The sequence below is a fragment of the Haemaphysalis longicornis genome, unplaced genomic scaffold, assembly GCF_048455015.1.
Source record: "Haemaphysalis longicornis isolate Haplotype H1 unplaced genomic scaffold, Haemaphysalis longicornis Haplotype H1 scaffold_2, whole genome shotgun sequence".
Lineage (NCBI taxonomy): Eukaryota > Metazoa > Arthropoda > Arachnida > Ixodida > Ixodidae > Haemaphysalis > Haemaphysalis longicornis.
This window is the reverse complement of record NW_027526295.1, coordinates 164,043,205-164,070,595: the sequence shown is the minus strand read 5'-3', so window position 1 is coordinate 164,070,595 and position 27,391 is coordinate 164,043,205. Positions and strand designations below refer to the sequence as shown.

General features: G+C 46.9%; 1 long non-coding RNA gene across 1 annotated transcript; it reads left to right on the top strand.

Moving 5' to 3' along the window:
- The first annotated feature begins 3,551 nt into the window (after nt 1–3,551).
- LOC144169425 (uncharacterized) lies at nt 3,552–7,575 on the top strand. The gene is made up of 4 exons (XR_013322443.1): nt 3,552–4,387; nt 4,574–4,733; nt 4,821–4,943; nt 5,432–7,575. It is a non-coding gene; the product is annotated as an uncharacterized LOC144169425 (long non-coding RNA).
- Nucleotides 7,576–27,391: the final 19,816 nt, after the last annotated feature.

Below are 27,391 nucleotides of genomic sequence, written 5' to 3'. Positions count from 1 at the left end.
GTCCTACGCATTTTTTGTACAAGGCGTAGATCCCAAAGTACACTCTTAATCTGGTTCCATGTAAGTTCCAGTTAAACGGGGCAATCCACATATTTTTATCTGGATCTAAACGAAGAATAACTGGAACGAGAGATATAAGTGGATCTTATCTGGAACTGACCATTTGTTTTCTTTAGGTTTGTGGTTATTATGTGGAACCGAATAAATGAGGGGATGCGCTGTCGGCCGTTCCAGTTACTGTTCCACTTATGTCCCAGTAAAAAGTTTGGACAGTGCTTTTGTATATTTTTTGCTCGTGTCTTGTTCCACATAACTTGTGTGCTGCAGTGAAGTATGCACTGAATCTTGCATTAACTGGAACAATGAACCCCATATATGGTTGACGCGCTTTGGCGCACAAGCGCACGCACAAGCACTTGCACGCACACGCCCACAGACATAGATACAGACACGAATGCAACCACGCGCACCCACACATACACACACACACGCATGCAGTCACACACGCACACACGCACGCACCACATAAAATTTAATAAACTTCGTCGATATCTATGGAACTGTCTTAGAGCAGTTTACTTATATAAGACGGCTAAGACGTATTTTTAGTGACGTTATTTGACAGAAAAAAATATGTCCACTGCTATAACAACACCGTACAAAGCATGAAAGGTGCGAGAAAAGGGTATCTTAGCGAAAATAGAAATTCCACGAACCCCTTTCAGGTTGTCTGCGGCGCTCAGACCGCTTTAGTGAATATCGTCTTTTGCTAATTGCAGACGCGCAGTACGTCTGAAATCACCAATGACTTGAATTTGAGAAGGACCAGATATCCTCAGGTTCTCCTTCTGCGTTTGGGACAGAGCCGTGGTAGTGCTGAAGAATTCATTGGGCTTTTGTGCATACCTCATAAAGAAATATATATGGTTGTTGAGACTATTGCATGTTCTGCATTTGGTTCACAAAGCGTCACAGAAACATTGTTTTTTGCTCTATACTCAGCCATCAGCTTGCTGTGTTGTAGTACGTGCACAATTTTAAGTGCTTTACAGGAACGTATAAATGGCTACAATCTGATGTAAAATAGGTACTTAGTCCACGTTATTTATGCCCTGATGCGTTATATACATAGTGTTAACCGACTGTGCCGCATTTTACACTACACGCAGCATGTCACGCATGCAGTTATATATGCTTGGATGTTCGTTAGCATTTTTCGTCTCATGCATGCTATTAAGGGTGACTCACCTGATGCAATTCATATGGGACTCACTAATTCATGACGCAAATTTATGAGACTTACTAATTCAAAAGCACCATGTACCGATACAAGAAGTTTTACAAATTCACAGAAATGACACTAACGACCCGGTTTGCTTCTTCTAGAAATACAGTAGACCCTCGTTAAGACGAACTTGGTTAAAACGAACACTGATTAAGAACCACAACATTTTTCTCTTGTACCGTCCACAATGCAATACACCTCCGCTTAAGACGAATTTCGGATAATACGAATACATTTTTTACGGTCCCTTCGGGTTCGTCTTAACGGGAGACTGCTGTATATGATTTCTTTGCAGAGATAAAAAAAATCAAGAAACGCATTTTCGTTTATCCAGTCTTCACTGGAAGGCGCTAGCGGTCTACCATGCGAGAGTTTTATTTCTTTGTTTCAGTAGAGAAGCGACATATATCTAAAATAAGCAAACTAGGCCGTTGTGAATATCAGTATGTATTTGTAAAACTATTCGTATTGGTGCACGATGGTTTTTAAGTCCGTTGGTCATGACGTAGTAAGTCCGATAGGAATGCTAACAGGTGAGTCCCTTTTAATTTCCACAAGCAAAAACAAAAGCCTCTTTGCAGGGAGCGGTTGACTGGGTGAACGGAACTAAACTTGGACAACTAAATATACCACGTGGTACCTGCATTATTTTGTATGTATTAATGCTGAAATGACATTGTAATTCCTAATTATGCTGTGCAGTAACGGAAAAATGCGCAGAGTTAACTTGCTGTTGTTGTGTCTTGTCATAGTAATTGAAGTTCATTGAATGACCCGCCTTCTCCAGCTGCTTCCCCAGTTGCTGTTTTCCTGTAGTATTGGTGTTCAGGAGGGAAAAGGGCTGGGAAACGGGCCGATGTATTATTACTCGCTAATTAGCTGTAAGTAGCTTTACAAAACGTGGGTATCTAAGAGCGTCGCAGTATATTTTATTGACTACGGAAAGGCTTGTTGTCAAGAAAAGCAGTAAATGAAGCCACGCTCTTTTGCGTTCATTGTAAACAGTAACGCAGAAATTGCCATCCAAAGTTAAGCTCGGATATCGCACGCACTCACGGCCCTCCGCGAGAAACAACTTTAGCCAGTACTAACGCGCTAAAGCGGCTATTATCTGAGCTTTGTATCGGCCTCACCGGGCGTAAACGTCCGCTTAGACGCATATGCCCGTTTTCCGAATCAAATAAAAGCCATCACGTGTGCCGAGTTTGTATGAGCTCTTATGCGGGCGCATCGCCAAAGCCTCCGCGAGACCGAGTTTGCCGAAGCCATGAGGAAAAGACCGCCACTCCAGTAGCGCATTCCATGCGCATGCGTCAGCAGCAGCACGGCAGAGCTGTTTTTGCGTTGATTCACAGTACAGTGGGGCTGCAACGGGTACGACGACGACGGATAAAAATCGGTACTGCGTCAACACTTTAAACGACAGCAGCGCTCCCATCTTCCAGGATTCCCTCCGCTAATATTACGGTCTTCCGCATGCAGCGCCACCAGTGGCATTCCCAAGCGGGTTTCTCAATTGCTCGCGCGATGCGCCTGATATTTACTAAAGAAATTCTCGGTCACGCTGGCGAGAACCGTTAGCGCCGTTAGCAGTTTGATTGGGTTGATTGCGGCGTGCAACTGCGAATTTTTTCACATCCCCGGGCTGTATTTCCTGTTCGACGAAGTGGAGTTTTGCGAGGAGGCGCAAAAAAGGTCAGTGCTGCTTATTTATATGCTAGTAATGGTTGTTGTTCAGTGACATCCTTGTTAACTGCGTCCGATAAACATACCGCCTCTCTTCCCGTTGTTCGTGTGTCGTCAATGCTTGTGGTCGCGGCGTGTAACATTTTGTGTTGGAGAAACGTTTGCAGCAGTGATTTACCAAAACTTCCGTGTTCGTGGGTGAGAGTCGGCTGGACATTTGACTGCGTTCGTTAGCCATTGCTATAAGAAAGTTGCTGGTTTGCGCGTTTCATGATTGGATGTTCCCTTACTGTGTAGCTTTGCTTAGTTGTATATTTACGGTTGCTGTGTATCTCTGCGGTAGCGAATCTTCTCGGGTTAGTCGCTCGCGATAATCGCGCGTGCACACGTGTACAACTTCCAAGCAAGTTTGTCGGAGCGTCCGTCCTTAGATTTATTGGTATTTTTAAAACTTGCGTGGTAATTGCGTCGTTGTGTTAATCTGCTGAGTAGAATGCATTTACTGTGCTTACCAGACCGGGAGTCTTCGACCTTGCCCATTGCGCGCAAGGTAGACGCTATTTCGAGTTGTGGAGTTGTGTTGATGTGCTTTCAATGCGTGATCTTACGTTTATCTGTTCCATGTTTCATGTTTATGTTCCATGTTTCTTTCAATTCCTTTGACCAATTGAGATGATCTATTTTAAATAACATTGCCTGAAGTGTAGAGAAATGGAAGGGAAAGTTGTCTTAGCAGTACTGCAGTAACAAACGTTTCTTTTGTAGAGGGGAAGAAATGTGGAAACACAACACGCAGCGGGTATATAGAAAGTGTGCTGGCGTTTCTATGCTGTTTATGTCAGTGGTAACTTGAGACTTCAGGATAATTATCCAATATCCATAATTAGTGGTTGCTACTTCACGAACCGCGTTAGAAATAAGCCACTCTTGCATATTTATGCCGTCAATGTCGGTGGTAACCCGAGAGTCTAAATAATTTTCGACAACGCTCAGGTGATAAGTTCTTGCATCACTATGTGCACCCAACATTAACCCATTTCTGTGCTTCCTTGAACTTAGAAAATATACTGCGAAAGCAGATTGCTACATTCTGTATTCGATCTGTACAACCTGTCCAGATGCAGACTATGGCTGACTGTGGAGACATATGTCTCTACACTGGTAGTTTGCGACAATTGTTTTCCTTTGTCTGAAGAACAGAAATTAAAACGAATTATTTCCATTCCTTACATATACCTCTGAAATCATGGCTGTGGCATTCACTGTGGCTGAAGACATCTTCGGCACGCCGAGGCGTCGTCGTGACAAGTGTGGCAGATTATGAATGCATTGTGGAAGTCATAAAGCCACGAAAGAGTGCCTCTTGAGTGTTGCGTATTATACAGACGTTCACCACTCCGCATGGAGCAATGACAGGTGAGCCTAAAAATGTTCAAATATTGTTATATTTAAAATTGTTTCGCCTGAAAACGTTGCCAGGGCTCGTGCTGCAAAATAAATTTTAGCACAACTAATCAGGCATTGTACGAGATCTTGTAGTACTCCCTTCTTAGAGGGAAGCGTAAATTTATCCTTCGATATTTTTATATTTTGATTTTCTAGGAAATAGGGCGGACCGGGACTTAAAACAATGGAACAAGGAATGCATACTGCCATTTTCCTGGTTCTTGAACGCATGTGTTCACCGTTCTTGAAGGCGTGTGTTCACAAAAAGGAAACACATGAAAGCCGTTGTACGGGATGAAATCATTGCATTCTACAAGTAAGTACGCACTCCCAGTTCTGGAACTTTGATGGTTCCTTTTTAGGTTGTTGCACTATACGTAATGGCTTCGGAACACCATTTCAGTGACAACTTGACCTGTAGGTGAAAACGACAGCAAGAGCTTTTGGGAACACGTTGGCAAAACTTTCCTGGAAATGCACTCCGAGGAGGCCCTGCTAGGAACGCCTGCATCTTAATTTTAGTTGGGTAAGTTGGCATTTTATTTTTGTGGGACTCAATTTATGGTAGTGTTTATTGAAGCTGGCATTTTATTTTTGCGGGACGGAATTTGTGGTAATTTTCTTTGTAGCAAAATCTTACTGTTAAAAATAAATGGTGAACTCCAATATTGGGAAATACCTTCTCATTCAGCCTGTTTCGGATGCTTCAACATGTGGACAAAAAAACTATTATTTTGCGTTCAAGTTTTGCAAACATTTTGCTTTCAATTGAGAGTTGCTGCTGTGATAATACGGCACCACGGCCACGCCCAGTGCGGTCGCTTTCCAGAATTAGAGAACGGCCATTGACAGTCTGTGCTAATATTTTTTGTACATTGTTAGCAGCATTCCCAGAAAAGAAACCAAGAAATCGCTGATATTTCAATCAATTACTGTGCTATAAAAGGGGTATCCTAAGCAACTCACTCATTTAAAGCCATCGTCTAACAAAATTTTCTTGTTCCTTCCTTAAAGGTACATGACGTGGTCCAGTTATTCTCGAGGTCCAGTTATTTTGAGAGAAGAAAATGGCAGCGTAAATATTGTCTTCAAGAAACACGTCAAGGATTTTCCGCCTGCGTTGTCACATCAAGATGTGGTCATCCTCCTCGCCATATATATCATCTTAATCTCCTGAAACTTATGCGACTTTGGAGAGTTCTTGGGACTTTTGCAGAGAGTTCTTGGCCATTTAACAGTGGCCTGGGGTCATTTAAGTTGAAAGCTCTGTTGAAAGACTTGATGTGGTCACTCTACTTGGGGTTTTAAATTATTGTTAGACGTTGAAGCCTATTCGGAAAGATATGTCGTGGTTCAAATGATTGGTAGATGCAAGCGGCATGTCAGTTGAAAAAGTGAAGTCGTGCTTTCCTTTGCAATTTTTCATTATTGGCACAAAGCGCAGGCTGCCTTTGCAGCTACTCTGTTACTCTGTTAATGTAGTTAATGGCACTGCACTGTAACGTTTTTATTATTCAAGTGCAGCTCGTAATTTTTTTCCATGGCAGTGCTGCTATTGATGGATGCAAACGTAAGAGTAATTATTTACACAGACGGTTTGGAGCTTTATTAATCAATTTTTGTACTGTATCTTAGCTGACACCTAAGCCCTAGAAGAATGCGAAATATACATATTTGGCTTGAAAAAGTTGTTTACTTTGGACTAAGTTGCATTTCTTGCTTGTTAGAGGCAGTGCTTTGGTCACAAGCATACTGTCGTCATGATAGTAGGGTTTGTATAGCACGCAACTGTGATTTTTACCTCAGATAAATGTTCCGGCAGGAAAAATGCTTCCAAGTTGGCTTGGTAAAATTGGTCACCTGTATGTTTCAAAGCTACCTGGCTTGGTTATTTGGGATGTCTGAATTGTTCTTGAGGGAATTAATAATGTCTTTAGAGTTAGGCTGCTTGTTAAATTTTAAAATGCGTAACATGCTCCGAGCTATCTGGTTTGTAAAATTTTGTAAGATTCACACTGGGTGCTTTGAGCTTTTTTTTTATAAGTTATTTTAAATAGCTACAAATTGTCGGGGAAGCAACGCGGCTTCAGTGAAAGGCTTTTTCAGTGCGCGTATATAGTCGGTTTTCGCTACAGTTACCTTGATATTGATATATGGTGTATGTTTTAGTTGTGCAATATGCTTCCGGTAGGTTTTTCTGTGCAAATGTTATATTGTTAGTATTGGCTCCGGTGTTCTTTTCCTGCACTCTTGTAGGTCTTGTGATAATCCAACCGTGTATGGCTTGTTTTTTTTTTTTTTTGGCTTTTCCCTACAATTTAATAGCAAACTGCATATTTTGGAACCGGGATGAGTAAACATGGTATGGCAAGCGCTCTGGGTACTTCCGCATTTGCGGTACCTGATTTCATGTGATAAAACAGCATATTTTATGCTCACTGTTGTGTAATGCTTCTTGAGTTAGTGCGAGGGTAGATGTACAAGTCTGTTTGTGACGCGGTTGCGCTTAAAGCCATCTTTATTACCCATGTTTTTTTAGCAAAAAAGAATGGTAAATATTAGCTAAAATAGGATAATGCCACTTAGATCGTTTTGGCCACTTGATATCGTTTCGGTATTTGATCCTGTACGCTGGTCATTTTCTGCCGAAGTGGAAACAGATATGTCTCCGTATCTCAAATGTACGCAATAATACGAGCGAATAAAATTTGCTTAGTGTTTTGAAAAGCATTGTATCAGTGCTAATAGTTGGTTTGGTATGTATTTTAATGCGAGTCTTGTTTCTTTTACATGCAGCCAAAACCCAGAACAGGATGCGGCGGATGAAGCCAAAGTCTCTGTGTGCCGCTCCAGGTATCTCAGACCAACTTTTATGTAGAACTGTGCTCCGATAGGCAACTGTTGGGAACTGTCAGGGACCACACTGCTGCGGCGGTTTCTGTTTTCCAATTGTTGGTATCACTGTGGGACATATGTCAAGGCTGCGTTAGAATGGTGCTTGCGGTTTCCTTCTGATACCAATGCATCCGCCAGCCTGGCAAATGACCTCAGTTTATACCAACAGGAAAGCAGATATATTGGAAAAGTGGAGTCCCATAGACAGCTTCTCAACGTCTATCGGAACACCGTTTTATATAAACAGCTGGTCTAAAGGTACCTGGAACGGCGCACCGGATAATCCATAATCATTTTACGTGGATCAGTGTTCCAGTAACTTACACTACCCGTTTATTTGGAACAGTGATCCGTATACTTTTATTCGGAACGCCGATCCAGATAATTTAGCTGCAAAAATATGTGGTGCACTGTTCCACTTACATTTTCAAAGTATGTGGAACACGGTTCCAAATATATAAGTGGAACTTTTTTGCAAAAAAGTTCCAGTTACTAAGTGGATCTTATGTGGATCCAGATTAAGAGTGTATAATCAGTTCTCTTTACTTGATTTCCTTTTTTACGAGGGCTGGGCTCCATTTGACGGGTATCGCAAGGTACACGGACAAAGCAGAGGGACCTTGTACTGACCAGTTGGTTCTGATCATCAAAAACTTAAACAGCGCGCAAAACAGAGCTTGGAAACGCCCTAAAGCTGACCGGGCAGTGGACTAACGTAACGCGTGCCCTGGTTGAGGTTTTACGCCAGCACCGCCCATTAGACAAGGCCTCTGACACATGTCATCGCGGAACAATTGATGTCTCCGTCTAGTCATCCCCATGGGAAATATCAGATCGAGGGTATAGCAATGCGCGTAAAGCACCCGGTCGTTTGACGAGAACATGGGAAACGGGGAATAACTTCCCAGGCTTCCTTTCGTGGGTCTGGAGTGTCTTTAAATTGTTGACATGTATAAACTCCAGCCCGGCGCAACAATACCTCGGGTGTGGTGCCTCCGGAGGCGATGCCGAACGAGACAGGGCATATGGTGTTCAAAACTGTAGTCCATTGTTTTTCACCGACAGCACAAACGGAGGGCGGATAACACTGACCGGTCGCTCACGCGTAGTACGCCATTCTTCCGAAAGAGCGCTTAGCTTCAGTCTGGTCATTTTTTTTTCTTGCTTTTATGCGTTTCATTGAGCCCCACAATACACTCGCACGCGCGCCCGTGTGATTTTGTGTGTGAGTTGTCCGGTTCGCAAGGAAAATATGCTTCCACAAGCGTGAAAATACTCTTTATCATGCAGGCGATGCACCTACGGGTCCGAAATCGTGTCTTGGTTGTTTCTATTCTTGTTTGTTACCGCGGCTTTATACTTCGACACAGGGTCGGTGAACACACGGTCGGGCCAGAACACAATGTCGTTGCAGCATGATCTGTGAGAAGAATCTGTCCAGTAACCGCTTGCAAGACATATTAACGTAATCACATGGTTCCACATTAATCAAACGGTGGTCGCTCTGCGTTTCCGCGCGGGAACTATCAGAGGAACATATATCGTACGGCTTGAGTTACTTAAATAATGTCAAGGAAAACAATAGGCTTCAGCACACTTTTCGCCAGGTCTAAGCGCGCACAAATACGATACGCCTTTGATGCAACAAAATAAGAGGCTCTGTCAGGCTTTTTTGACATTTAATGACTCTCTCAATCCACGTTTTCTGCCTGTTGTCGAGCCCGCTCGCAGCACGCATGAATGTTTTAGCACTCATCATAATTCTTTGTTGACGACTTGATTGATTGTAGGGTTTAACGCGCCGACGCAGCGCAGGCGATGAGGCGCGCCGTAGTGGAGGGCCGGCTCCGGGTTAATTTTGACCACCCGGGGATCTTTAACGTGCGCCGAAATCTCGTACACACGGGCGTTTTTGCTTTTCGCCTCCATCAGAAAAGCGGCCGCCGCGGCCGGGAATCGAACCCTGCGTGGACGACTCTCCTCCCAGCATACTTACAGGTTATAAATATAAATTATGCATGATGATAAGCCTAAAAGACAAATAGATGTAATTAGCATACATGTATGTGCAAATGGTCCGCGCTACTATCGTTCCCCCTCGCCGTTGATTCTGACCAACAAGTAGCCCAGGGAAGGGCTCTGTTTCTTGGCTTTTTTGTGTAAACTGCACCCCACATCAGCGGCGCAAGCGATAGCGCACACACCTGGAATGGTGGCGCCCGTTGCCGAGCGTGAGCGCACCCGTGCTGAGGTGCGGTTGACCAGGTGCAGCCGCGGCGTGACGGCACCGCCCAAGTCTCTGTCTGGCCCAGCGCTAATGCTTCGAACGCAGTGCCCGGTTCACCATTATGCGTTCAGCCACGAGCTGCCCATATCGCGTACGGGGTCTAGGACAAATCCTTGCAACGGAGCCCGATCTGAGATCACCCCGGCACCGGTGGCCTTGCAATGGGGCTTAGTGCGGCTCCCGAAGCCACGCAAACGAGGCGCAGGTCACGATGTATGGTCGTTAAACAAACCTCCGAATGTGTTTGCCTGATTCGCTCGGCTTCATTATCCCATGCCGACGCGCACGGCCACTTGGCAGTTGTAAATCAGTGCCATATATGATCGCTGGCAACCATTTAATGACCCTCCCCGCGTGGTAGGCAAACGAAGACGAAAATTGCGGTCCTTTCGATCACTATCACGTCCAGAACAGTGGTAAGGCAAAATATATATAATATGGTGCTTCGCTTGGGGATTGTAGAAAGAGCTTTCTGGTCTACTCTAGAGTTTAATCACTATCTTTAGAGAATGAGACGTTATTAATGCCTCTCAGTTGCTACATGATCGTCGCCATCATTGTACCAATATCGGCAAGTTTATTGGGACCATGGGCCGCCAACTAACGGCGCATTACACGCCGTCGAATAGTCACTTTTTACAGTGAAATTTATGTATCAGTGTATTACGAATGTTATTTAGGTGACTGGCGTTGACGTATTGCTGATCTTAGGTACAATAACACACACGAGGTGCGATACACGTCGCCACGGCTCGCAATCGATTTGTGGATTCCACTACTGCCAGATAGGCGCGCTAACAGTCCGCCAACAGAGCGCGCAGAAAAGGATGCGGAGAAAGTGGCAATACGAATTGTCTGTCTGTCCGTCCGTCCGTCCGTCCGTCCGTCCGTCCGTCCGCTTGTCTGTCTGTCTGTCTGTCCCTCAAATCAGCCACCTGGCGAAAAGATAAATTAATCATGAAAATAGTCAAAACCTTTCCCAACTATTAAATCCGGTGCCAATTTCATACTTGTCAACACTTCTGGGCAAAACAAGAAGATTAATCATATGTGAGGCAAATTATCAATACCTATAAGATACTAGGCAGTGTCATTTTAATTGACAGATGTTCGCTGTATTTTTGGGACAGCAAAGAAAAAAAAATACGTGTTAAAACTGTATTTGGACTAAAAAAATTCAGGGAAGCTTGCAGTCACGCGCAAGACTTGAATAGCGAAGCTGTTTTAGGTGAGCATTGCTGGACACATGCTTAAGTTTCATTATCATTGTTTATTTGCATTATTGCCCTTCTAGTGATCGTCGTCATATGCATCGAAGAGGTCGTAGTCTTCTTCGCAGCGAGTGGTGGATGCGAAGTCATCCTTAGCATTGTGGACTTCCACCAGCTCTCCGTCATCGACTCGAGACAGCGCGGGCGGTACCTGCAACGGTCGTCTCGGGAAGGATTGGCACACTCGTAGCCATGTCTCCAATTATCCATGATGGCTTCTAGGGAATGCGGCGGCCGCGGTCATCTCTTAAGCACGGTGTCTTTTTAGCTTTAGCATTAGCACTCCCGTTTTTTTTTTTTACATGCGCTGTAGCGTTTTACGACAGCGTTGGAGTTTTTTTTTTTTTTTTTTTTTTAGAATCACTGCGCGAACCGGGGCGGTCGCTGCGGGATACGCGCTCACGAGCGCTCGCCATTTTCTTGCTCCTCGGAGTTCTTGCCATTTTTTGTCTTCTAATGCCCCTACGCGTTCCGGGGACGCTCGGCGGTGTCCGCACGGCACGCGCTCACGAGCACTCGGCCTTTTCGTAGGATTTTTTCCTGCAACGGCAAAATTATGGCTTGTAAAACAGCTCCGCTGTTAAAAATACATAAACAGCTCGAGCCCGAGCCTAGACTTCGTTACGGAAATCCAAGTCCAACAGTAGTGAATAGTTCCCATAAAGAGCGCGCGAGCAGTGGAACGAGGAAAAAATGAAGTGACTGTAGCAAACCATCACCGTGTATATTGTGGGAGGAGCGAGAAGAGAGCGGAAGAGCGTGAGAGGTTGACGGGGGATAGGAGAGAGGCGTTGAGGTGGAAGGAGCAGCAGACGACTATTGTCTTTCGACGCTTTTTGCAGGGAAGTTACCGGATACGCGGCCAATTTTGTTTGTTCATTCATTTAAGGCAAGAAAGAAAGAATGAAATAATGAAAGAAAGAAAGAAAGAAAGAAAGAAAGAAAGAAAGAAAGACGCGACACACTCATTCGTTAATTACACGAATAACCAGCGAAGCTTGAGGAACGCACGTGCCGACATTCTAGAGAAGAGTTCTTACTAACAGATGATGACAGGCTCACTAAATATCCTGAAGAAGGCAGCGCTGACAGCTTCGCTGTAAAACGTACCTCTATGCCTTTCATTCCCGGTCTGTCGTAGCCTTAGATATGGGGGGAATCGAGCTGTGTGCGGAAGGCACGATCGGTCGTCCAAAAACACGCGCGCCCTGCACGTTGCGCGCGTCATTCAGCCCTCTCGGGTGCGTGGAACAGGAGGCACGGGGCCTGCGGAGCGCAGTCACGGCATGAACCGGAGGAGGCGGGAGATCCGCTACTGCTCATTTGCATTGCCGACGAGTGCATCCCGTTTCTTTGTGCTGCCTTCTTGGCGGATCACGCTGCTGCTGCAGGCGCGAAGGAGATTGCGTGTCCACCCCGTAGAATCTCCTGCGTCTGTGGTACAAAATCCCTTTGCTCCTTAGCGCATGCGTTGGACTCCGCACATTCAGGACTGGTTACACAATAGGATAATGCGCGGACATTTCTTTGTTTTGCGTAAACGAAGTGTTCCTTATTTTCAAACCAGCCGCATTTGGCTAGATTAATTGTATATGTATGCTACGATTCGGTTATTACAGAGGGTTGCAGTAATGGGTGCTTGCAGGCACGTAGGCAGGGGGGGGCCCAGGGGGGCCCGGGCCCCCCCCCGAAATTCGTCCAGTCGGCCTTTAACGCCAGAGAATAGAGGCACAAGTACAAGTAGTGGTGTGCACATTTAAACAAACGAAAAACAAACAATAGTCAAGGAGCTCACCAAGAACAGCTACCCAAGAACCTTTATTCGGAAAGCACTTCAATTCCAAAAGCACAGCAACGCTCGCCGAGAAAGTCAGCGTCCGGCCACCCCAATCGGGTGGTGCACGGAAGCCCACGATTTCAAAAGCCCCGCGCCGGAAGCCCCACTCCTTATGCCCCGTTTTGGAAAGCCCCGTACTCATAAGCTCCCAACACATTTGCCCGTGTGCCGATTGCCCCGCGCCGGAAGACCCCCTCTTAAGTCCCTTACTCATGATTTAAGCCCACAGCTGTCTACATTTTTTTTCTTCGTAATTTTAACGCTAAAATGCTATATTTTTGGAAGCTCGCTTCCATGTTTTCAAACGATTTGAGTCGTAGTGACTCATGATATCCTGAAGACGCCTGTCGCAGTCCGCGGATATTTTTTTTACACTCTCCATAATACCGTGCAGACCCCTGCTGGTGCGGACTTCTCTTCCATAAGTGATTGCTTCCATTTTTTGCGCCTAAAGAGGTACAGGTGGTAGAGAACTGCAGATGACGTTGGTCTCGGTGAAGAATAACCAATTTATGACCAGTACGCTTTGCAGCAGAACGCCGAAAATCCCAAATGAGCACTGCTTTCAACAAAATATATGCATGTTGCAGAGAACACTAAAAAGGAGGCTTTCCAACTTTCAAAATAGTTCGGCGGGGTAATGCAGGGGTCACCACACAGCAATGCACATGAACGCAGAACGCCAAAATCTTACAAGTTCTTCGAAAAACGTTAGAAAGCGACAGGTTCCTTTCCCCAAGCAATTGCGGGCAATCACACAGCTGTTTCGCATGCGCAGGAAAATGGAAAAAAATAATGTTACTTTCGCTGATTTTTCAAATAAAGATAATAATGATGCTAATGCAGGGTACCATGAATTATTTCTGATATATTTATTGCCTGTGTTCCCTTTCGTACTCGTTTCATTCCTATGTTTTGTATAAGCCCCTCCTGCTTGAATCAAAGTTTTGACCTGCAGTATCTGTAAATAATAATAATAATAATAATAATAATAATAATAATAATAATAATAATAATGATCAAAAGTCGTCAGAGATAAAAAAAAATAATCAACCATAGTATTATTTAAAAGCTACGCATATGCCGGCTATTATCCCACAACTAAATAGGACTTTATTTTGTAAGGCCGCATAACTTTCCACAGACTTAAAATAACGCGGAATTAAGAGCAAGAGCATGTTGTTGCGACTGCGGGGTATCGTGATCGAAGTGGACGAGGTTGGTGTCGTGCCGGGGCAGTCATCAGGACCAAGTCGATCAAGAAAGAAAGCTTTATACTAGTATTTACATGTTCAGGGTCTGAGTGAACAGGCATTGCGTTCCTGGTGGCGCGAGAATAAATAGACTTTGTTTGGTCCATCCCTGTTCTTCCTGTCTCCACGCTGTGGTCGGGAGGCACCAATCAGGAAAAATTCCGAAGAGTTCAAAATGCACGCATGTGCGCGCACACACACTGAGAGGGCATCTTTCCCCTTCTCGTAGCTGAAAGTCTGTCGCCTCCGGTGGCACTTTCTGCCGAAGGTCGACGTCCCTGGGACCACCAATATCGAAGTCCCCGAAAAGCATCTCCTGCATTCCCACGCTCTGGGACTCGTTGAACAACAGCGTCCCGGGCATCGGCCACATGCCGCCATTGAGGGAAACCGTCAGCACGCAGCACGCCGACGAAAGTGAGATGCCGCCCAGGGCTTCTGTCATCACCTACGGTTGTTAGGGCCGCATTCGGCCCGCCGAGGGTATGGGTGCTCGAAGTCGCCGACAAGCGGATTAGCCACCGCAGCACGGATCACCGCCGTGCAGTGGCGGCAACTTGGGGAGTATTCAAGTGCTTTGTTTGACTGATAGCTGCGCGGCGTGAGAACACGCACGCGTACGGCTTTGCTTTGCCGCAGACGCAGAGTTTTTCCGCGACCTGACGGCGGAAGCTAACCGAAAGCTAGAAAAAGGGGACTTCTGTATGGAAAGCGACGTCTTGACGACCCATTAACCCGTTCGACCCCGCTGGCGCCTCTGCGAACCCCACCACCTTTTGTCCGCTGCCTGTGTCGTCGGGCAAGCGCCCGCGTGGCGGAAGAAGTAAACAGGAATGCGCGGATATGCGGCTCTCCAGTAAGTGTACACGGGCGGCGTCGTCTGCTCTTACTTTGGGCATGCGGCCGCCTCAGCACGGCGGTGACATTGCGGCTGATTGCATCTTTAGTGGATGCGCAACATGCGAAAGGAAGCAAAGTGTGGGATTAGTCCTCACACTCCGTTGTGACTCCGTTGAATGCCGCGCCGCTGGGACACGCCTTCGGCGCCCGGAGGTCCGGTTCAGCTGCGAGTCGACGCGAGCAGTTCATATCTCTCCAAGTAGGACTCTCCGCTGTCCTCAGTTTGAATTCGACGAACGGACTTGCTGGGGTCCGCCGAAGAGGGAGAAGGGAGGGCGACTCCTCGGCGCTCCTTCCCAGGTCATGTTCGCCGCGGGCTGGCACAGCGAGGCATGATTCAGCCGATTCGGCACCTTTGTTCGGCGCTCCTTCAGACCAAGCAAATTTGTGTCGGGGCGCTCTGGCGCAACAGGACGCAGCCATGGTGCCACGCAGCCAGAAGGTGCCAGCCAGGGTTCAACTTCAGCGGCCAGGACAAACGATAAAATTAACAAGCTTCTTCGCTAAAATTCCGAAGGTGGGTCCTGTGTTTCTTATTGCCTCTGCTTGTTACGCCCGCTTTAGCGAAGGGGCAACTTAGTAATTCCCAGCTTGTGAGCTTCTGAGCAATACTATGATACTGGTTTTGCCATAAATGTCTATTTAGATAGTTCACTCACTTGAAGAGTTCATGGACACCTCCCCTGATAAAGCAACAGTGTCCACCGCTCATTGCCTCCGTTAGCGAATCTGTTCACTCAACTTTCTTTTATGCCTCGCTGTTAGTGAGACATTCCTAGGCCTCACACACCACTTGTCTGTGTATCTGCAGAGCCCAGCTATGGACATGAGCGTCGCCTTCAAACAGGTTGACCTGGTGCTGACTAAACTCGAAGAGATGGGCACTAACGCGGAGGAAGAATTCCACAAAATATTTTCTGTATGTCAAGATAGAGCGGTGGAGTTCGGAGTGAAGTGCGAGATTCCACGGGTGGTAGGAACACAGAGATACCAGGCAAACTACGGTTGTGGTTTTGCGGAAGATTACTACAGGCGAGCCACCTTCATTCCATACGTAGATGACCTGAAAGCTTCCCTCAAACGGCGCTTTCCAAACCATCGGAAAACACTGCAAATTTTGCAATTTGTATTGCCAAAGCACGCCTCCAAGGGCAAATTTGAACCTGTGCAGCCGGCCTTCGATTTTTACCTCAGAGATATGACAACAACGCATATCCTTAGACTAAAAGGTGAATGGGAAATCAGGAAAACTAAATGGCCAGGCATGCAAGAGGAAGAACTTCCCCGCTTTGCGACGGACGCTTTAGCTGAATGCGACAAAGACCTCTTGCCGAACGTTCACGCACTCCTCAAGATATTGGCAATGCTCCCAGTGACTACAGCTGCTGCAGAACGCAGCTTCTCGACACTCAAAAGAGTGAAAACGTATTTGACGAACCGGACGGCGGAAGAGCGGCTTAATGGCCTGGCCCTTATGCCCATTCATCGGATGCAAGTCAGTGTCGACGAAGTTATCGCTGTGTTTATGGAGAAACCACGACGTTTGAAAATTGCAGCGTGAACCGCTCTTTTCGGCCAAGCTACATGTTCGTTTTTTTTTTCTTTTGCATTGACTTTTACTATACAGTAAAACAATCGCAATGCCATTCTTTAAAATTGCTTGCTGTAGAAACGAATGTTAGCATTTTGCATCTTTTGTGACTATGAAAGCATCCATGTTTTGGTTCTTTGTGTTCAATAAAACTGATTTCCAAAATATATGCCTGTTTTTTGTTTAGAATTGCTGTCATAAAATGGCTCACGTTCTTCTCGCCGGCCTGTTGTTGAGACAGAGAGTGAGAAGTTGGGTAGCGAAAGCGTCTGACAATTTTTTTTTATATGCCGCACATCTCCCTTATTGAGCGCCTGATTCCTTTGCATCCCCCCTTATTTTGTCACTCCTCTTTTTGTCACTGGCTCTGTACGGCCCTTCTTGGTGGAGATTGGGTGGAAAGTGCACACGCACTAGCTTTACTGCAGTGTCAAAAACGCTTTCCATCTCGGATTAACTCGCCTCTTGCGCTGCATTCCCCTTTGTTGTCGTTCTCTTCTAATAATTAGGCGCCTTCTATATTTCTGGGCAATTATTTTCTTTTTTTTTTGTCATAGAAAGAGTTTGTTTCGAGCAATTAGGCCTGGGGGCCCCCCCCCGAAAAAAAATCCTGGCTACGTGCCTGGGTGCTTGTGTTGTTGCAACTTGCATGCGGCATTGACACATGAGAAAGGGACACGGTACATTTGTTTTATCATCATTTCCAAACGACAGGGAGCATGAGTGTGAGCGTTTTAGATGACAGCAGAGCGCATTTTTTTTTTTCTTTCATGGGTGAGCCTCCTATAGTTTCCGCACTTGACAAACTGTCGCCCCCCCTCCCTCCCTCCCTCCCCCCCTCTCTCTCTCTCTCTCTCTCTATCTCTCTCTCTCTCTCTCTCTCTCTCTCTCTCTCTCTCTCTCTCTCTCTCTCTCTCTCTCTCTCTCTCTCTCTCTCTCTCTCTCTCTCTCTCTCTCTCTCTCTCTCTCAGCTTCCTCAAATATACTAAGTTGCAGAGTTGCAGAGTGGCAACAGACTCCAACAATAAAGCTGTATATGCAAGATACAATGGAGAGTTCGAAACACAGCCCTATGATGCACGTCACGTTCTAAGGCCAGCCGCAGTGGCGGTGCATACAGTTAGGAGTATTAGCGCATGCGCCTTCAGTGTTTTTGTCGGTCTCTCCCTATCTCTCTAATATGCTGCCACTCGTGCGACTCCACGTATGCCTCCTTCTTAACCTGCATAGCATTGAATTACAGACTGTACGGGGCTGCTCATTTTGTTGGATCGCTATGCGAGCTGGTACCTAAAGGGAGAAAATTAGAACAACAGAAGCTTATATCAGGCCTTCAATTGTTTCGAGTTCAGAGCGAAGCGCACGTCATAATATAGCTCTAAGATTATATGGGCTGGAATTGGCCGAAGGTGGGAATCGCAGTAACCTGCAAGTTCACAACCGCATTTCTCTCTCTCTCTCTCTCTCTCTCTCTCTCTCTCTCTCTCTCTCTCTCTCTCTCTCTCTCTCTCTCTCTCTCTCTCTCTCTCTCTCTCTCTCTCTCTCTCTCTCTCTCTCTCTCTCTCATCCTCCGGAAAGAAAACTCCCGACAGCACGTATGTGAGTGCACCGCACGGCTGAGCCGAATGAAAGATGCCACGCTCTCGTTGCAACAACGTCGTTACGGCGCGCTGGGAATGTGACTGAGCCATCGATCCGTCTTTGCACCCCGGACAAAGTGAAGCGCGCTGGCTGTCGGAATACATTGGAGAAAACTTCCGCTTCCTCAGCAACAACGCGCTCCGCAGTGAGGAGTGTTTGTCAGGGCGTATGCAAATGTCGTGAGCTTGTCGTCCACTGCGGTGAGCATAACCGGACATCAATACTGGCACGCGTACTTGCAGGTTAGAGGAATACACGCGTTGGCTCTCGTTCTCAAATTTATGCATTTTGCGTGTAATTCTATTACGATTTCTCAGTCTGTGAATGTCGACCTATCACTCACCTGACACAGCGGTCAGAAATGCGATCTCTTTCGTGTATGCCATTTTGCGAAGGCAGTATGTGTGTACGGGAGGCTGACCAATGGAGAAGGAGGAGGCGACCGCACCCCTTTTCTCCGCCGAGTCCGTCCAAGATGCACATAGCAAATATTACAATAACAGTTTCTATGCTTGAAGCAAATCACTGGCTCTGGGGCTGATGTATGCCGAAGATCCCACTTTTCAATCCCTGAAACTTGGTTGAATAGATCGAACGTACGAATATATTTGCACCGTATTACAAAACGTTGGTAACTGCCACCGGCTGTTCCACAACCATGGTATAAGTATGTGAGTTTAAAATATTCAGTGTAAAAAAATGATAAAATGAACAGAAAGCCATAAATGAAAACGAAGCATCGGAGGCGCGGAAACCGTACGCTGCGTACATACATGGAAAGCAGAAAGCAAGAGATGGGTAAATAATACGCGTGGCATCATGACTCACTGTACAGGAGCGGCTATAGTTTTTAAAGGACATTTTCCGCTAAGAAGTCGACTAAGGAACTCTTACACTTTCAACGGGCGACGAACTTAAACAACAGACTATAGACTGAAAGCCTCCAGTGTCAATCACTAAACTTGAACGTTTAGTGCTTCAGAGCTGGGCATGCCTGCCTGCTCCAACTTTTCTTCATTAATTCCTTTCACTTTTTTGCCTATTTTCCCTTTTCCAAGTGCAGGATAGCAAACTAGGCTCTAGCTGCAGGTTAACTTTCCTGCCTTCTACATCCTTCCTTACTATCAGGCGCTATGGGTAATAATGTACAGTTTTGGACAAATGATAGGCGATCACGAAAATATGAACCAGAACACACAAACGGGGCGATTTCTTTCTATGCAGGTCAAATTGATGCGTGGCCTAATTACAGTAACAAACTTTCTGGAAAAGCTTTCCACTTATACCAATACCGCGCCATTATTTCCCCTCCTCGCACAGTACTTTTCAGTTTTCTTTGTTCTGGTTCATGTTAAAGCGAAACTTTATATGCCTTTACTAATGCCGTTGTATGCCAATACGCCCTGCAGGAAAGCCAACCTGGGTCCCTCGCGTTATGAAGCCGGCGTCTATCCGATTGCTCAATTTCGACATGCTCGAAGCGGTTTGGAAAACTCAGACGACAACCAAAGAATCTGTCACGAGAAGAATGGCGTTGCTCTGCGTGCCGTAAGGCTGTTAGCCACAAGACGTTAGGCCTAACTTCTCATTTTGAGGTTTGAGACCTAACCTCACATCGAACCCACTCAAAAAATTGCTCACTGAGCGCCACACAACAGGTATTGATTCGCGCCGGACACCCCAAACCCAAACTTTAGGCCTATGGAGTGCGCGCCTGAGAGTTGCTGTGGGTATTCTAGAAACGTGGTGCGTACCTACAGAGTAGCACATACTCGCAGTGTGCGATTGGCCAACCAAAGAATCCGTCACGGGAAAGCTTTGCGTTCAGCCATCGTCGTCGTTAGAAGGAGGGGTGCACGATTTTTTTCGTGCTCGCATTTCACTTGACCATGACTGCATAGTCTTTTGTCAAAATTTTCTAGGCCATGCCAAAAGTGCATAGGCTACGAAGAATTCCAAGCTCAAGCTCACGTCTTAATAAGCGAGACTGAACCGTTTTTTAGGAGGTGGTAACACGCATTTATGGTATGTACAAGGGATACAAAGACGCCGTGTTACCCTTTAGCGAATTTTGGTGTCTAGGGGAGAGGGATTAGGTAGTGGGAGTTGGGGAAAAAAGTATGATGCATTCAATGGGGAACGAAACTAAAGGAAATGGTGGAGGCCAGATGTCTCGAGGAAGTTTCGTACAGCGGTGAGCAGGCGCCGTTCTTCGCTCGGATTGAGAAGACTTGGAAAAAGCCAATCATTAGCACTGGGTGGGCTTGCCAATCCTACGTTTTTGAAGGCTTGTTGTCGACAATCGGCGAAGCGAAAGTAGAATAGAATCGTTTCTCTCTCTCTTTTTTTTTTCACATCACAGGGGGCATGGTGCGGGAAGCCTGCGGAAAAAGCTGAGGAAAACAGCTTGACGCAGCCGCAGGCCCCCACGTTGGCATGCGTTCAGCGCACGGAAAATATGTACGAGCAACTCTTATGCTATAACATGAACTCATCTACACTACAGTTAAACAGACAATATAGCAATGGCACGCAACAAACTGCGACAGCAAGATATCCAAAACAACACAGCGATAGGGTTTTCAAAATGGGTTACAAGCAGCAGGCATTGTATTGTAAAAGCTGTCACAAGCATACCATAGGATCCAGCTAACAATTGACTTACATAGCATGTGCAGAGAAGTAAGTGGCTGCTCAATTGTTTTATTTACAGAATTCCAGCTTTGGGATCCTTAAAAGAAGAAGAAAAAATGAGAGAAATAAGAAGGAAAAGAGAAATGCGTCGTACACGTAAACGGTAATTCGGACTCAAGGAAAGCGAATGTTCTTTTTAGGACTATGCCAGAAAGCCGGAGAAAACGCCTGTCTTTCTTACTGTCATAAAAAAATTTGGTCAGAGGTAAATGTTGAGCTTTTGCTCTGACTTCATTTTGTAGTCGAGAACCTTTGGGTGTGGCCTAGAAAATTTTGACAAAGAGTGTACGTAGTGCAGAAATTTCTAACTGCCTCATCGTCCGGACTTTTTCACATGACTACCCGCGCTAATGCAGCATTGAGCATTTTCGGACGCGAAAGTGGGCTGCTCACTTCCTCCGAAGGAATTCCGTTCGATACAGTGAAAACGATGCAACGCTGAGGAATTGTCTGACATGTTCTTTGACTTCATGCCCTGTTTTTTTGGCCGGTACCAATGCATCGGGAGTATCCGGGAGGCTGGGTTACTAGAGGGCCGAACAAGGCAGGTTGGCGCAAGGGTCGTTGCGTGGGCATGACTACTGTCATAATTTTTTGAGCTTGCATGCGTGGTATTTATTTATTTATTTATTTATTTATTTATTTATTTATTTATTTATTTCGTGCCGAGTTTTCGGCCCCTTCTGCTTCCCCCTCCATTGGCTCCGCCCTGCCGCCACATTACGAAATGGAACAACGGAAGAGGGCACACGCTTGGTTGTTTTTTTGTTTTCGTATTTCCCATAAACTCTCTTCTGTAAATGTATTGTCCGCATTTTGGGAGGGGGGGTCACTAAAGCTCCCCCCCATCCCCCCTAGAAAGCACTCCTGACGTAGATAGTTATTGCATTTTCGCATTTCATCAGCTTCAGGTGCAGTCTCCGTAGCCGCGAATCTAACTAGCGATTCACAGGCGGGTCCGACGTTTCCTCTCAAACCGAAAGCTAAGAATTATATTTCCGCGTATGTTGATCATTCTTCGTTTTCCGGACTTCAAATACTGTAGCAGATCTTCCTTTAAAGCTGGATACTCATGTGCTGACCTTGAGCAGCACGCAAGCTGACGATCGGATCCCGTCTGGCTCGTGTACTATCGCGTGTACAGTCACCACAAACACTACTGTCCCCCCCCACCGCCCGCCCTCCTTTCACCATCTTCGCCATTCGATGGCGTGTACATAGTTGAGCGCACATAAACACAATCACGTACAGGCGTACAACGGAGGCGCGTCTCTCATCGCTAACATTCCCGAGGCGACGCTCAAAGGAGAGCCCGTGAAGCGGGCAGGCAGGCGTTCAACTTGCGGGAAAAGCGCGAAACCGCGCGAGCCGTGTGTCGCGGTGCCGGGGAACGTTTCGCGCGCGGGCGCGCGCGCTCCGCTGCGCCAACGGCGTGTGCAGCCTCAGCAGAAGTGGGGACTACAGGGAGAATGAGCTCGTTGGCCCGCTCCTTATCGGCGATCCGCTTTCTCGATAGTTCCTTGATTGCAGGCCGTGAATGTGCCCTCCGCTTCGTGCGTGCGCACGCCCCGGGCCGGATGAGCCACCGACTTCCTCGTGCTTCGGCACAAACAAGCGGGGAGCGTATAAATATAAGCGCCGGCGCGTGATCTTATCATGGGCCAGAACTGGAGTCCGGCAAAGAAAACGCAGAGGAGCGACAAGAAGAGAGGGCGAGAACGGGATCAGCGTTTGCAAGGAGGAAAGAGGCCTCATCCAGCAATGATTTAGAGCTGGATTCGTGCGGCAGCAGTGACGCGATGCTCTGACAGCTTTTAGTAGGACGACGGGGTGTATTGAGCTTCTTGATTTTTGATTGTGGGGTTTAACGCGCCGACGCAACGCAGGCGATGAGGCGCGCCGTAGTGGAGGGCTCCGGATTAATTTTGACCACCTGGGGATCTTTATCGTGCGCCGAAATCTCGTACACACGGGCGTTTTTGCTTTTCGCCTCCATCAGAAAAGCGGCAGCCGCGGCCGGGAATCGAGCCCGCGACCTCGTGCTCAGCAGCGCAACGCCTTAGCCACTGAGCCACCGCGGCGGGTTAGTGAGCTTCTCCTGTAACGTGTTGTAACCGAGTGAACTGATACCGTTTAGTGATACCGTTTACTGATGCGAAACTGATACCGTTTACTGATACCGTTTGAGGTGACAACTCTGTCTTCTACTACAGAATCATGTCTACAACTGAAGTCCTGGGGCCTTTGAATTGTCTCTACGTACAAAGGGATCATCATCGTCGTCATCATCCTGTTCGTCTACGCAGGATAGCTTAATACGCCTAGTCTTAACAGAAACCGCAGGCTTTCGTACTCGAGACATGCTATATATCTCCTCGTCTCGCAGCGCACTCTTTCAGTAGGGCTTCAGACGGGAACTCAGCGGTGCTGTTATTCGCAAGCATAACACTTTGGGGGTATAAAATTTCGAGGAAAACTGGCCGAGGAACTTAATGTGCCCTGGTTCGTTCGTACTCGATAACAGTCATTATCATAATCTACTCGGGACTGCCGAAAAAGTCGGGCGCGCCACTTGGCAAAAACTAGAGGCGTACATCGCGCGCCGCCTCGTTGAATCCGATGATTAGACCTCTCCAGTTTAAACATAACTCATCCTCAATTTCGGCGTAAAAACACAATAGCATATATCCCCAATTGTGATTGTGTAAGGTTTGATGGAATGTCTAACCAGATAAATAATTTCAGTCAATCAGCTAGACTCAGTCAAAAACTTCATTAGTCCATTCAATAAAACAATAAATATAACCTGGCAATATTAATCAATAATAAATGTTGCAGTCGCTGAAATTCGCAGCTCCAGGGGCCGGGTGGTTTACTCCAAATGTTTCTTGTTTAATCTGACGACATATTCTATGCGTTCCTGGTGTACGTGGTAGTAAACAGACCGGAAGACATAATCTAGAAATAGTGCGCAAGTTTCGCGAGCTCCTGCTTCGTAAGTCCCGGTAAAAGGCGAAACGCCATCCCGGGGTTGCTTCTGCTTTCGCCCCTGTCATCACACAAGAAATGCGTGGCCCAGTTAATTAAAAAGGAACGACCAGCTACAAGAGAGTTTGATTTGATTGATTGTGGGGTTTAACGCGCCGACGCAACGCAGGCGATGAGGCGCGCCGTAGTGGAGGGCTCCGGATTAATTTTGACCACCTGGGGATCTTTAACGTGCGCCGAGAGCGGGTCAGAGAAAGAGACGGGAGGCAGGGAGGGATAATTAGTTGATTTACGATAAAGGAGTTAGTACTTTTGTTCAAAGTTCTGTAGGTGGATGATGGATCACAAGCTTCGCTGGTCATCCACTTACAAAAAGTTTAATGGCTCATGATTTCCTCGGACAGAGGAAGCACTTCTGGGTTTTTGTTTCTCTTTTCGCACTGCCTGCGGTCAAATTTTCAGATTTAAGGGAAAAAAAAAGAAAAACACCCCAGGATCCCTCAGGCAGGATCGACATCTCGAATATCATGAAGGAAAGTGGCAGCCCATCTCGTTCCTCGTGCAACATATTGGCGTGTCGTCTCGGCTCTAAATGCCACAAAGAGTTGCATAAGGACAGGTATAGTAGTAGTACTTCTACTACTATACTAATAGTACTTCTACTACAACTTCTACTTCTAAGACGAGGTGGTGGAGTAGGATCACTTATTCGCTGGCCTGAAGGGTAATAAATAAATAAATCGTGTACGTACCGTTGCCTGCCCCATTTTCAACGCTGATCCAGTGATGGAATCGCTATTACGGTACTGTCGTGGTATTTTTCAGAGGGGGTATCAATTTTGTCGGATTATTTTTGTCCTGTCTGACTGTAAAACCCTAAAACGACGGGCAATAACTGCTAGGCTGCGGTTTCACAGGATGGTCTCGTTCAGCGCGCTTCGCTTTACAGTTACTAAGGCGAAAGCCTCATATGCCTCATTCAACGCGAAAAGTGACGTCGTCAGCATCAACACAGATGGCACCAAAAGTCACGTCGCCTAAGCGGCGGGAACTGCGCAGTCGAGGAGCGCAGTGGTGCTCGGGCGCCGTTTATAACCTCTTCCATTCTTCTTACACGCAAGGAGTCTCAAGTGCCTCTTCCGAATGTCTTTAAAGACGATAGCCTTTCTTGGGCTACCTAAACCCGGAAATTGTGGTCTGCCTGCCTGCATGTCTGTCCCTCGATTCAGTCATCCGCCCCCCCCCCCCCCCCCCCAAAAAAAAAAAAAAAAAAAAAAAAGGATTCTTGAACGAGAAGTTTATATAGCAAAGCCCTTCCCGAACCACTAAATTTGGAAACACGCTTCACACTTGTCAACATTGTTGAACAAAAAGGAAATATTAGACATACTAATCGACGCAACACACCAATGCACAACTGGAACGCGTGGTGTTCTTTTGATTGAAAATAGATGTGTGCTTGATATTTGCGATGAAACGCGTTGAAAACGATGTTTTGACCCAAAAATACAAAAGCCCTCGCCCGAGCTGGACCCCGTGACACTGTTCCAAGTTCAAAAGTAACAAAAGGCTCCAGTAGATGGGGCGAGCAGTGGAACGCGGGAAAATTGAATTGACTTAGGAAACCTCTACAGTGTTTAATGTGGGAGGATCAAAAGGGATGGGAAGAGCGTGAGAAGTCGGCGGTGTTGGGAGGGGGGGGGGGGGGGGGGGGGTGTGGAGTTGTAGAGAGGCATTTACTTGGCAGAGGCGGCAGGGGACTACGGTCTGTCGAGGACATTTGCAGCAAGGTGAGCAGATACGTGGCCACTTTTTCTTTTTCTGGAAACCCATAAAGCACAGTCAAGGCGAGCGTGTCGGGTGTATGGCATGACAAGAAAGGCAGTAAGCCACCCCGCTTATACGCGGCGGTGTGTAGAAGCAGCAGTTTTTTTATATGTTGCCTAATTGGCGCAGCTACGCCGGCGCAACGGTGCAGCAGCCTTTCGGCCCGCGCTCTTCTCACAGGGAAAGGCGGCAGTAATTGCGACAAGAGCAAGAGCGGCCCGCCCGCCAAGGCAGGTGCGTGCATACGACCGCTCGCGGGCCCCGGCGCGCGGAGAGCAGAAACAAAACGGTAGCAACGCCCTTTCACTTTCTGCCCTCGGCGGATTTAAGCGGCGACAAAACTTTCCCCCTCTCTCTCCGCTCCTTTCTTTCTTGTATTTTTGTCCCCCTCACTCTGCGTGTACGCGGGGACACCGAGGGCATTGTTCTCCCACCACCTTTCTCCGCTACAGTGTCGGCTGCCGCACAAGCCGCCACGACAAAACTTAAAGAAAGACGCAAAAGAAGAAGAAGAAAAAAAGAGGAAAGTTTAAATCGAGGGGAGAATGCAGCAGAGTAGCCACGTGAAATGGACCAAACAACTGCACGATTTCCAGGCCCTTTCCTTCGACATTCCGCTGCGTTGTGTGATGGACAGATGCGATTGGTGGGTCGGCTATATCCGGTGCCGGTAATGTGACTGTGGCCACGCGGTCACGCCGCATTGTCCAGGACAACCACCGAAATAGTCGAAGCCTGTGGAGCAGATCGACACTTTTTAAACAGATTAATGACCTTTCGACTAGCCCTAGCCTTCTCCCGTATGTGTATACTGTATACAGAACGATGAGAAAATGGGAAGATGTTCAATTTCATTTTGCGTATATCATCCTCCGGGCACCGCACCAGTCGCTACGTGATCCAGACCCTATCCAGCAGCAGTACCGTGCACTTCTGCAACACCACCGCCTGGCCAGACGTGCCTAGCCACCACCGCACCAGAAGCTCACCCGAGAGGAGGCTGTAGCCTGGCGGCAGCTATATACAGACAAACACATACCCCCACCTTAGCTCCCTGCACACCATACACCCCACAATGTATCCACCAACATGCCCACAATGCAGCGAACATCCAACACTGTACCACACCACGCGGGCGTGCCAAAATACACCAGCAGTCCCCATTATTCGCACGCCCACCCTCGAGCAGTGGGAGGCCGCGCTGTGCAGTTCTGACCCTGAGGACCAGCGACAGTTGGTGGACCGGGCACGCAGGACCGCAGCCGCCGCAGGGGCCCTGGACTGAGGGCTTCTCCCGCTTTCAAGCGAGAACCTCTTTCACTTGAATAAATGTTTCACCACCAACCCACCCACACTCTGGTGCCATTTCTGCATCCAGTAAAATTTTGTCATACGTTAGAGCGGTTCTTACTGTCCGGAGGACAGCTGCCTAATGGCTGCTGGGAAATGGCTAAAATGGTATCTGTGTTTGAGACTCGAAATACAAACTCACAGCCAAATTTCCGCCCAATCTCACGGACATTCATTTGCTGCAAGCCACCTAAACATACAGTTGAATCTTACGTTCACAGTCACTTCGATTCTAATCCCTTTATTCATAATTAACAAGCAGTCAGAAGAGGTTTGTCATGTGAGACAGTTAATTCATGACTGATTTACACCTCAACATGAACAATAACCAACAAACTGACAGTAAAGTTTGGTTCGTTGAAGAAGGTGAGTGGTGGGGTCGTCGTGGAGGATGGTGAAGGACCTGATGACGAGACGAGGCAAGTAGATGATGAAGAAAA